This window comes from Lithobates pipiens, unplaced genomic scaffold (assembly GCF_037356315.1).
Source record: "Lithobates pipiens isolate NorthernLeopardFrog02 unplaced genomic scaffold, aLitPip1_a1.2 Scaffold_16, whole genome shotgun sequence".
In the NCBI taxonomy this organism is placed as follows: Eukaryota; Metazoa; Chordata; class Amphibia; order Anura; family Ranidae; genus Lithobates; species Lithobates pipiens.
Window position 1 is genome coordinate 405733229 of NW_027507748.1, and position 13017 is coordinate 405746245.

The 13017-nt window shown below is 45.2% G+C and overlaps 1 protein-coding gene across 4 annotated transcripts in view; it reads left to right on the forward strand.

Annotated features, from left to right (window-relative positions):
• Positions 1 to 13017, forward strand: part of LOC143983109 (uncharacterized) — a 175875-nt gene that overhangs the window by 96260 nt on the left and 66598 nt on the right. For 3 of the 4 annotated variants that reach the window (XM_077482397.1, XM_077482400.1, XM_077482401.1), the window contains exon 1: positions 8837 to 8951. The exons of the other annotated variant lie outside the window; for it this stretch is intronic. The gene's annotated coding sequence lies outside the window, so the exon portion shown is untranslated. Of the gene's footprint in view, positions 1 to 8836; positions 8952 to 13017 lie in introns of those variants that run through there. 4 annotated transcript variants of the gene reach the window in all.

The window sequence follows — 13017 nt, forward strand, 5'->3', positions numbered from 1 at the left end:
ACAAAGGGTAAACCCAGCCACGAGGGGGTATGACACAGGTTGAAGGTCAATTGGATTATCTCATGGTGAAGAGCCCCTTCAGCCATGGTTAATGAAGCAGTCTCACGAGTCCCATGGGCAGTCTGTAGAGGTCTCCCATCAATAGCCTCAATGGCAGGTGGAGTGGCATGAAGCTGCAGCAGAATTGAGTGCTTAGACACAAAGGCACCATCAATGAACAGGCCTGCAGCCCCAGAGTCGATTAGAGCATGTATCTCGAAGTACGACTCAGACCTAAAAAGGGACACCGGAACCAGGGGCTTATCCTTCTGGATAACTGGGGATGAAACAATACCACCTAAGGTCTGTCCCCTACAGGACCTCAGGTGCAAGCGTTCTCCAGGACGGGTAGGACAAGACTTCAGGAAGTGATCTGCCTGTCCACAATAAAGGCACAATCTCTCCCTCCTTCTAAAAGCCCTTTCATCTGCCGAGAGATGAGTGAATCCCAATTGCATGGGTTCTACCTCACTGGCAGACTCGGTACCAGGAGGTATGGGAGGTGAGGGAGGCACTGGTGGGACTGCAAAGCTTGGAGCAAAATGTACAGGAGGCTTCCACAAGCGCTCCTTAAAAGGAAGGTGTCAGAGAACTCACCATGCGAAGATCCGTCCCCGTGTAGCAGCAGCTCACTTTCGACCCAAGGATCATGCGCGGTGTCCCCGTCGGAGGCGTGCGAGTTCCGGTACGAACGGACGCACGCCAATACGAACACGTGGACGCACTCGCGCCAACCGAACGTGTGTACGTAATTACGCACGCACGGCCACGTCCACCAATCCGGGCACATCTCACCCTATATAAACAGGATCCTGACGTGATACCAGTGCTGGATCGTCTTCAGCTACTCCTGAGACACCCTGACCATTGTTCCTGTGCTCTTGTTCCCGTGACCTTGTTCCTGATACCCATTCCTTTGGATACTCCTTGTTTTGATCTCCTGGACTACCTCTGACCTTGGCTTGGACTTTCGACTTTGGCTTGCTTCCTGATTTTGTACCTCATTGCTAGCACGTTACCAGACCCTTGCTCGTCCTTGACTACGCACCTGCCTCTTGTTCCTGTACCGCTTTGCCTGCCAGTTGCCGACCTTGCTTGTTCCAGAGGCGCAGAGTTTCCTGTATACCTGCTGAACCTCCGCTGTCTACCTCCGTGACCAACCAACACCTCTTCCTCCGTGAGGTCCCAGCGTCTCCAGGTCTTCAACTTCCACCTGCAGGCACCTGCACCCTTTCGCTGTCTTCACGCTCCCTGTTACCACCTCCAGGTGTGTGGAGACCGGAACCGTGCAAGAGGCCACCCTCAACAGTCTTACTTCGCTGTAAGGTACGTGACAGAAGGTCTCTCTCAGAGTCTGGAGTCAATAAGAACGGCAAAGTTGATCAACCTCTCCAGCTCAGTGGATATGTCTCGGGCTGCTATCTCATCTTTGATGGAATCCGAGAGACCATGAGAAAAAGCAGCCACGAGGGCCTCATTGTTCCAGGCAACCTATGCTGCCAGAGTTGCGGAATTCAATGGTGTAATTGGCAACAGTTCTCATACTTAGTTTGATGGACATATGGATCTTGGCAACAGAAGTGGAGTGTGCGGGAACGTCAAATACCCTTTTTAAAAGAAGCTACAAACTCAGGGCAACAGGGTTTTGCATCTTCCATAGAGGATTAGCCTAGTCCAAGGCTTTCTCAGAAAGCAAAAAAATCACGGAGCCTACTTTGCTTCTATCTGTGGGAAACGCCTGGGGTGGCATCTCAAAGTATATCCCAAGCTGGTTGAGAAACCCTCTGCATTGAACTGGATTGACCCAATTCACTGGGGAAGCATAGCATTACCAGACATACCTCTTATAGAGGTAATATTCAAGGCGGTGCCTGCACAGAGACTAGATCATCAGCAGAGATGGCCTTCAACACAGGTTGCACCGGAACAGCCCCAGGGGGAGGATCCAGGTGAGCAATGCATCTCAGGAGCATCTGTAATGTTATGGCAAACTGATCCATGCCTTGATCCTGCTCATCCAATCTGGAAAAAATATTACCAACAAGTGGATTGCAACTTCTGAATTCATGGCGTTCGCCTACTGTGAGGAACCAGGAATCAGACAGAAGTGCAGTAAAAGTCATACTATTTAATAAAATGGTAAAATGGTATAAACAGTAAACGTAGTCAAAACATAGCCAGAGTTCGGCAACCAGGACAGGTAGTCAGAACAAGCCAGAGACACAGGAGTCCAGAGATCAGCGAAGTCGGTGCAGCAAAGAGGATCAGGAACCAGAAGAGAAGTCAGCCAAGCAAAACTCTTTCACAGGAAAACACAGCAAAGAGAGTCCGGATATGTTGACCAAGGCGAAGGCACAGAAGATCTGATCCATGCAGTTTAACTGCTTGCTGCCTGCCCACCGTGAACGGCCACTCTTGTGCACCTGCGGGGGGCACACAGCATGGCGATCGCGGCCGCCGTGTTGCTAGGACACAGCGCGACCCCAATCTCTGTAAAGAGCTGCGTCTGCAGCTCTTTAACCATGTGATCGGCTGTGTCCAATCACAGCCGGTCACATGTAAACGGAGATGCCGGTAATCGGCTCTCCTCTCCTCACACTGACAGAGTGAGAGCAGAGGAGAGGCGAGGAGAGCCAATCAGCTGCATCTGCTCACAGGGGGACATCTAGGGATGTAATCAAGGAATTGATCATCAGTGCCCTGATTACAATAAATAAATACAGTGTCACAAAACAGTGCCAACCATTGCCCGCCAATGCCAGCATACAGTGCCCACCAGTGGCAGCAATCATTGCCCAACACTGCACACAAGTGCCACCAATCATTGACCATTAGCGATGCCAGTCAGTGCTGGCAATCAGTGCTGCCCATCACTGCTGTCGATCAATGCCCATCTGTGCCGCCATCTGTGTGGCCCATCAGTGCCACCTATCATTGCCCATCTGTACCGCCTATCCATGCCCAGCAGTGCTGCCTATCAGTGCCCACCAGTAGTGATGGCCGAACGGTTCGCCCGGCGGTCGTTTCGTGGCGAATTTCGGCTGTTCGCGGTCCGCCCGTTCGGCGGACTATTGGCGCCGTTCGCCCGGCGGACTTCCTTGTTTACTGTGTAAAAGAACTTTGACCTATGATGAAACATCCATCATGGGGTACAGGACAGCCAATTGAGACATTACAGCACATGGACACTTGGACATTCCCCCTAACTTATAAATACACCCGATCCGGCGGCCATTTTACATTCTTTCTTCTGTCACTATAGGGAGAGGTTGCTGTGTGGAGCAGGGAGAGATTACAGTGACCCAAATCGCTAGCTATTTGATACACAAAAGTTCTTTTCAGGACTGGTATAGGTGTTAGGTGTAGTTCAGGATAGGCAGTGCTGTGCTATTGATTGTTGCAGCAGCCTGAGTGTCTTTTGTCAGTTTAGAGAAAGGGACAGGACGGTGTGTGCTGCAGGGACAGCCAGTTTAGTCATTGGCTGTTGCTATCAGGTCCACAAAAGTGCTATTTCAATTATTGTTCCAGTAGCCTCTGTTTTGTCAGTTTATATAGGGACAGGCAGGAAGCAGTGTGTGAGGCAGTGAGGGTCAGTTTAATCAGTAGCTGTTACTATTAGTTCCACAAAGGTTCTTTTCAGGACTGGTATCAGTGGTATGGTAATAGGCTTGTACACGTATAATATTCTTTCTTCCAAATATAGAAAGAATATTATACTTGACTGCTGCCCTTCTGCTGCAGTCTGATAATCATTCACAACCCACTTGTTCCACAAAGCTCCTTATAAGGACTGGTAACTTGGTCTGTCTAGGGTGCTACAGTACATAGGGTTGAGTGAGGTACAGTCTGCCATTCTATAAGGACTGGTATAGGTCCACAGTACAAAAGGTTGAGGTGCACTACTGCTGACCGCTGCCCTATACTGCAGCAGTCCTTCATCGGTATAGGGACTGACGTACAGTCTGCTAATCACTCACACACAACCTACTTGGTCCACAAAAGTCCTTATAAGGACTGGTAACTTGGTCTGTCTAGGGTGCTACAGTACATAGGGTTGAGTGAGGTACAGTCTGCCATTCTATAAGGACTGGTATAGGTCCACAATACATAGGGTTGAGGTGCACTACTGCTGACCGCTGCCCTATACTGCAGCAGTCCTTCATCGGTATAGGGACTGACGTACAGTCTGCTAATCACTCACACACAACCTACTTGGTCCACAAAGGTCCTTATAAGGACTGGTAAGGTATAGGGTACTACAGTACATAGGGTTGAGTGAGGTACAGTCTGCCATTCTATAAGGACTGGTATCGGTCTGAAATACATAGGGTTGAGGTGCACTACTGCTGACCGCTGCCCTATACTACAGCAGTCCTTCATCGGTATAGGGACTGACGTACAGTCTGCTAATCACTCACACACAACCTATTTGGTCCACAAAAGTCCTTATAAGGACTGGTAACTTGGTCTGTCTAGGGTGCTACAGTACATAGGGTTAAGTGAGGTACAGTCTGAACTGTCAGTGCTGTATATCACGGTGCTGGTGTGAGTGCTTTATGTCACGCTGCTGATGTCAGTGCTCTCTATCACGGTGCTGCTGTCAGTGCTGTATATCACGGTGCTGGTGTGAGTGCTTTATGTCACGCTGCTGATGTCAGTGCTCTCTATCACGGTGCTGCTGTCAGTGCTGTATATCACGGTGCTGGTGTGAGTGCTTTATGTCACGCTGCTGATGTCAGTGCTCTCTATCACGGTGCTGCTGTCAGATGACTCTATCACTGTGCAGGTGTCATTGCTGTATGTGACGCTGCTGGTGATCATCTCCTTTACCCTCTTCTTTGCCTACCCTGGTCCCTGACCTTCCCTCTCCTCCATTGCCTTCATGCGCTCCACAGTCCTGAATTGTCACAACAATTTCCCATATAAAAAAAGAATGCTTGTAGTTGTCGATCCCAGATTCACCTCATACATGTGTTATGTCATTGGCCATGTGGTGGGACTATGTTTGCACAGCTATTAATTATTTTGTGGCTGCAAATTTAACCTGTAGGTTTGCGAAGTTCACCTCCCATTGAAGTCAATGGGGCCCGCCGCGAACGTTCCGGTTCGCGAACTATCGGCCGCGTTCGCGGTCCGCGTTCGCGAAACGTCCCGTCGGAAAGTTCGTCCATCACTACCCACCAGTGCCACCTATTAGTGCCCATCAGTGCCACCCAACAGTGCCCATCAGTGCTGCCTATCAGTGCTCATCGGTGCCACCTATCAGTGCCCATTAGTGCTGCATAATAATGCCTCCTCATCGGTGCCTATAAGTTCCGCCTCATCAGTGCCCATAAGTGCCGCCTCATCAGCGTACATAAGTGAAGGCGAAAAATTACTTAGTTACAAAAAAAAACAGAAAAAAAGTAACACAAATGTTTTTCAAAATGTTTGGTCTTTTTTTTGTAAAAAATATAAAACCCGGGACTGATTAAATACCACCAAAAGAAAGCTCTATTTGTGTGAAGAAAATTATGAAAAATTTGTTTGGGTACAGTGTTGCATGACCGCGCAATTTGTCATTCAAAATGTGACAGCGCTGAAAGATGAAAAATGGCTTAGGCAGGAAGGGGGTGTAAGTGCCTGGTAGGCAAGTGGTTAAATAGCTAGCAGAGCTAGCTGACAAGCAGGAAATGAATAGGAGGTTCAGTGTTTCAATAGCGAATATTCATTCGTTATTGTAACACACCTGGGTGGGCTAATAGCGCAGTACTCTGTGCCCCAAAGCCACCCTATTTTGAAGCCTATTAGAGCCTCTGGCTCTAATCAGGCGCTTCAAAAAAAACACCCTCCCATTGGATTTTATGTATCCGTCGCCCTGCATGGGGGCCGGATGCATGGACGGGGGAGGGGGGCGGGGGACGGTGCCCGGGCGCTCCTAATGGGCTTAGTTTAAAATGAGCTCAGTTTTAGAAAGATTGAGTTTGAGGAAGTAGTGTGACATCAATGCTAATATTTCAATTAATAAGTTAGCAATGCAAGATGAGACTGTAGGGGTGAGGTAAGGAGTAGAGATATAGATTTGGGTGTAATCAGAAAAGAGATGGTATTGGAAGCTTTGGGAGTTTATGAAGTAACCAAGATAGGAGGTATAGATAGAGAAGAGAAGGGATCTAAGAGCAGAAGCTTGGGGATGTTGTGATAGATAGGAGAACTAGGAAAGGGCATAGTCTTGAAGCCTGAAGGAGTGGATTATTTTAGGAGGAGCAAGCGGTCAATAGTATCAAAGGCAGCAGAAAGGTCTAGTAGTATGTGTATGAAGCAGTGGCCATTGGTTTTAGCAGTCACTAAATTGTTAGTGAATGACTAATGTACTTGTTTAGTTCATCTTTAAATCAAGAAAAGGTGTTTATTGAAATGTACAAACATGCATTTGCATATATCTATAGTAACATTTCATAGTTATCCTGGTGCCTTTTAATTTTAAACCCATCATCATGACCTTCAAGTCCAGAATATGCTGAAGCACATATACACATACGTTATATCTGGTGTTGGGCAACCCTAGCTAGGGGTCCTCCTGTAGGGCACTGTAAGATTCTGGACATCACCAGTCCCCTGGGACTTAGCCCAGGGGTATCCAGCAATGGTGACCAGATTTTTTCGAATCTACCTGGGCTTCATCTGTGTGGATAGATATACCTTTGCATGACCAGGGTGTTCCCCATGTGCCTTATCCAAGAAGCAACTGTGGGTGGTGATATCGATTTCCATCCCATTAGGATGAGTTTTTGGGTATTAAACAGTGCCCTAGAGGATGCTATTCTAACCATCTCCTCGGGAATAACCTTCTCCAGAACTCCCAAGATACAGTGAATTGGGTCTAGGGGGACGGTCGTTTGGAACACTTGATTAAGTGTCCCAAGTACTGCGTTCCAGTAATGGTGGAGCTTTGGGCCTTGCCAGAGCAGATGAATGAGATTCTCCTGGTGTTTCCCACACAGGGGGTCTAACCACCTACCCATCTTATGTAGTCTAAGTGGGGTATAGTGCACCCAAAGTACAATGTATAGTTGGGAGACTTTTTGGGTAATGTTAAGAGAGCAGGTAGTAATATATTGCAGGACTTCCTCCCACTGGTCATCCATGAGTGGGCCTACGTCTCTTTCCCATAGGGATGTTGCCTTAGTGGGGTGAGCTCTTAAATGGTGTGTCAGCAGCATTTGGTAATAATATTAGATGATCCCTTTAGTTTCAGTACTTGTTTGCAAGAGGTATAAATAGGGGTATTGGACATAATCCAATGGTTAGCATGCCTTTGGGCGCCCACAGCGTGTCTGAGTTGAATTAATCTTTAAAACACTCCCAGTTGCCTTGCATGCTCTTTGTTGCAAATAGGAGAATAAGAAGGGGAAGTACTACTGATACCACATCCTCAAATTCAGGGAAATAGGGAAGGGTACTAATTAGGTAACCAAAATTGGACTTTTAAGGAATGGAAACAATGGAGAGGCAACAGAAAGAACATTTTTTTAAACATAATATTTATTAAAATAAATGTATACTATAGTACAATGTTCAACAAGGTTAAAAACATGAAAAAATAATTTTGCACAGTGAGCCCTTGTGTGTCTACGCGTTTCACCGTGAGGCTTCTTCAGGACACGATCAAGGTTAAAAAAGCATAACATATACAAGAAAATCTCACTATCTTGAAAGGACTAGGCCTCCTGTACAAGTTTGTAGTAGCCGGAAAGTTTCCAACAAAACACAGGATATTTATAGAATGTAGCCTTTAGATAATCCTACAGCAGGTGCAAAATTGCAGCTTATGTTCAAGGGTAAAAGTGACCACCAGAGCAATGACACCGGAAAAAACAGGATTCAGAGGGGAAAAGGCAAACCTTTAAGTAAAGCTAGTGGCCTGTGATATAGCCCAGACTAGCGTCCAATGAAAGTTGGACAGGATAGACATGCCCCTGGGAGACAGCCGGGTGCGATCTATCCTGTCCAACTTTCATTGCACACTAGTCTGGGCTGTATAAGGGTGAGGGATTTGCAATTCACAGATTGCAGGGGTTAGGAATGCATAACACATAGAGTGTAGTGGTTAGGTGTCGTATGGTACAGAGTGCGGGATCAGGTGTGGTGTGTGAGGTACAGTATGTAGGGGTCAGGAGTATGTAATGCAGAGAGTGCAGGGGTCAAGAGTATGTAACACACAAGCCATCATACAAAGTGCAGTGGTTTGAAATATGTAATGTACAGCGCTGTGTACAGAGCACAGATTGCTGTGGTCAGGGTATGTAATGTCAGAGTGCAGCAGCTATGAGAATATAACATACACCATAGCATTTGTAATGTACAGTCCTGCATACTGAGTGCAGAGTTCAAGTATACTCCCCCTGCACCTATTTAGTCAACTCAAAAGAAAAATTGCCTCCTTCTCTCCTACTAGTAAAAAAGTTTAACCCCGGAGCACAAATTTCCAAAACAAAAATTCCCACCATAGCAAACATCTCATCTCTCTACCCTAACCTTATCCTTCCCCTAAAGGGAACTGAAGTGCCCCTTTAATGTGACTAGGTAATTATGCTATGATCACTGGGGAATTATTCTTTAATAAGAGATAAAGGCAAAATGTCAGTGACATTTGCATGTTCTTGATATGTGGAAGTTGTGGTCAGATCCATGTCACTGGGCTCTAGTGCTTCACAGTAAAGCGGCTATATTGCATGCAATCACGAATTCATGGAATATTTTTTTACAGTCATTTACACATAAATAGCAGCAACAGGAAGTTAGAGTGACTGTTTCAAAATATAGTACGGCTTGCATGTATTTCTCTCAGTTCAGTTGCTTTATAGTGCTGCAATGAGAAGTAGCTTAAAAAGATTGGAGTGGACACACAAAAAGGCTTGGCTAAAAATATTGTAAGTTATTATTATTTTTTCCTATTGGCTACATAAAATGTATGTTTATATAGGTATTAGTGTCAATGTTTAGAATAATCTAGTTTCTATATTCTTCTCTGTCCTAAGATTAAGAAACACTCTTTTACGTGTTTTGCGAAATCTGTAGTCTTAGTGATGAGTGTATGAGTTTGCTGTATGTTGAAATTTCCAGAGTTAAGGATAAAACCTTTTCAAAACACTTATTTAGGATCAAAGAAAGTTAAATATGTTTGTATATAGTATATACTGAATATAGTAACAGAGCATAAGACAATACTATTCACTGTCTAGAACCAATCAATCAATGACAAATCTTATTGCTTAGTAACTTTAAAGGGCGATCCTGCCTTTCACTCTTATGCTGCGTACACACGATCGGAATTACGGCCAGAAAAAGACAGATGAGAGCTTTTCATCAGAAAATGCGACAGTGTGTTTGCTCCATCGGAATTTAGCTGTCTGAATTTCCGCCAGCCAAAAATTGATAGCATGTTCTCAATTTTCCAGACGAAAAACTTTCTATCGGTAATTCCGATCGTGTGTATGCAATTCCGACATGCCAAAAATCACGCATGCTCAGATTCAACTACGAGACTGAAGCTATTGGCTACTGGCTATTGAACTTCCTTCTTCTAGTCACGTTGTACGTCACCGCATTATAAACAATCGGAATTTGATGTGACCATGTGTAGGCAAGACACCATCAGAGCTTTTTCCGACGAGAATTCCGATCGCGTGTACGTGGCATTAGGCTCCTTTCACACGAGAGGTCCGATCGGGTCCTGTTGTCCCTTTTTCAGCCAGACCCAATCAAATCCTCCATTCTCCTCTATGGAGCAGGCTACCCCTGGGTCTGATACAATCCAGCAAAAATAAAAAATAAAAGGGGATCTGTTCCCCTCCTTCTGGCCGGATCGGATCAGAAGGCAGTTGGGTTTAAATGGACAGGGCAGGCACAGACCAGTCATCTGGCCTTTCACACAGGAGGTCTGATGGGGTCCGGCTCTCCATTTTACAGCCAGACCCAATCAGACCCTCCATTCTCCTTCTGTGGAGCAGTGGAGGCAAACCATGCATGTCAATGGACCCAGTCAGTGTGGCTGCACAAGTGCCCTGATAAAAAGAGTCTTTCCATGGGGGCACTTGCCGTAGAGGAGAAGCCTGGAGCGCTGGTGGGGAACCTCAGAAGGTATGTATTAGGGTTGTCCCGATACCACTTTTTTAAGACCGAGTACCATTGTGTGTGGGCTAGTCCGTTTAAAAAGAAAAAAAAATCAGACGGACCTAGAAATAGAACATGTTTCAAATCTATCTGATGGACTCAATTCCGACAGATTAAAAATCGGGAAAACCGTTCGTCTGTGTGCTAGTCCGATGGACCAAATACGACGCAAAGGCAGCTATTGGCTACTGGCTATTGAACTTCCTTGTTTAGTCCCGTTTACGTCATCACATTCAAAACAAACTGACTTTTGAATGAACTTAGTCCGTTCGTGTGTGGCCAAGTCCGTTCATTCAGAAAGTCTGTCGGAACACCGCCGAAAAGTCCATTGGGAAGACCGTCGGACCTACTCTGCTGGAAAGTCCGGTTGTGTGTACGCGGCATAAGAGGTTTTCTTCTAATGCCCCGTACACACGACCAGACTTTTCAACATCAGCTTATCTGTAGCTACAATTAAAGAGGAAGACTTTGCTTCCTCTTTAACCACTTGCCCACTGGGCACTTAAACCCCCTTCCTAACCAGACCAATTTTCAGCTTTCAGTGCTCTCACATTTTCAATGACAATTACTCAGACAGGCAACATTGAACCCATATGAACATTTTGACCCTTTTTTACCCAAATAAAGCTTTCTTTTGGTGGTATTTGAGCACCATTGAGTTTTTTATTTTTGCACTATAAATGAAAAAAATAATAATAATTTTGTAAAAAAAAATAAAAAATAGATTTTTTTTGTTTCTGTTATAAAATTTAGCAAATTAGTAATTTTTCTTCATACATTTTGGTCAAAATTTATACTGCTACATTTCTTTGGTAAAAATAACCCAAATCGGTGTATATTATTTGGTCTTTGTGAAAGTAAAGCTGGCCATACACCTATAGATTATCTGCAGATTTTCTATGGTTAGATGGAAAAAGTGGGAGATTTCTCCATCCACACAGTTTAGTGAACATGGAGAAATCTGTTGCACTTTTTCCATCTAACCATAGACAATCTACAGATAATCTATAGGTGTATGGCCAGCTTTATAGAGTCTACAAACTATGGTGTCAATCTCTGAAAATTGATCACACCTGATGTAACCCTAACAAGCCAGGATAGTACAAATACCCCCCAAATGACCCCTTTTTGGAAAGTAGACAATCTAATGTATTTAGTAAGAGAGATTGTGAGTTTTTTGAAGTTGTAATTTTTTCCCACAAAAATTAAGAATATTTATTTATTTATTTTTTCCACAGAATTGTCATATTAACAAGTTATTTCTCTCACACAGAACCCCCACACCAAAACACATTCTGCTACTCCTCCCGAGTATGGCGATACCACGTGTGTGAGACTTTTACACAGCGTGGCCACATACAGAGGCCCAACATGCAGGGAGCACCATCAGGCGTTCTAGGGACATAAATTACACATTACATTTTTTTTGACTACCTCGAAGCCCTTGTACACAAGGTTGGACATTCCGACGGAAAATGTCCTATCGGACCGTGTTGTCGGATAATCCGACTGTGTGTGGGCTCCATCGGACTGTTTCCGTCAGAATATCCAACGGACAAAGTTTTAGAGCTGGGCTATAAAACTTTATGACAACATGATCCAATCGGACGTTGTCCGATTGTGTGTAGAGGATTCCAATTGGACAAAGTGCCACGCATGCTCAGATCAAATTCCTAGACCAAAGCTATTGGCTACTAGTCTGAACGTAGTCCCATTGTAACAAAATAACGTTGTCACGTTACGTACGATTGGATTTTCCGACAACTTTGTCCGACCGTGTGTATGCAACACAAGTTTCGGACAAAATCCGTCAGACAAAATACGACGGATTTTGTTGTCAGAATGTCTGACCGTGTGTACAAGGGCTTACACTTGTGAAGGCCTAGGAGCACCAGGAGTATGTAAACGTTCAGAAAATTACCCCATTTTGGAAAATAAACACCCCATCATATATTCTATGAGGCATAATGAGTCTTTTGAACATGTCATTTTTTTCCGCAAGTTTGTGGAAAACACGGAAAGAAAATGAAAACGCATTTTTAATACAAAGATGTCCATTTATAAGACATTTCCAACACATAGCATGTACATAGCAAAAATGACACCCCAAAATACATTTTGCTACTGCTCCTGATTATGGTGATACCACATGTGTGAGACTTTTCCACAGCCTGGCCACATAGAGAGGCTCAACATGCAGGGAGCACCATCAGGGACATACTTTTCAAATCTAATTTGACTACCTATTACACTTTTCTGAGACACTGATGGTCACTATAGTGGCAAGGATGTGGCATGGATGAGAACTGATATAGCATGGACGTGGAACGGATGAGCACTGATGTGGCACGGATGAGCACTGATATGGCACAAATGAGCACTGATGTGACATGGATAAGCACTGATGAGCACAGCTGTAGCACAGATGAGCACTGTTGTGGCATGGATGAGCATGAATGAGCCATGGATGAGCATGGATGGAGCATGGATGAAGCACGGATGGAGCATGGATGAGCCAGGGATGGAGCATGGATAAGCCAGGGATGAATGGAGCATGCATGAGCATGGATGGAGCATGGATGAGCCAGGGATGGATGAAGCATGGATGAGCCCGGGATGGATGGAGCATGGATGGGCATGGATGGAGCATGGATGAGCCAGGGATGGATGGATGTTACATGGATGGGCATAGATCAGCACTGTAGGCACTCCAGAGACAGCCTACATTGCTGCTGCACCCGGCTCCCCCCTCTCCCTACACACTGTACCGATTGTTGCAAGGAGAGGGGAGGAGCTGCACCAGACAAGCTCGTTTGTTGACAA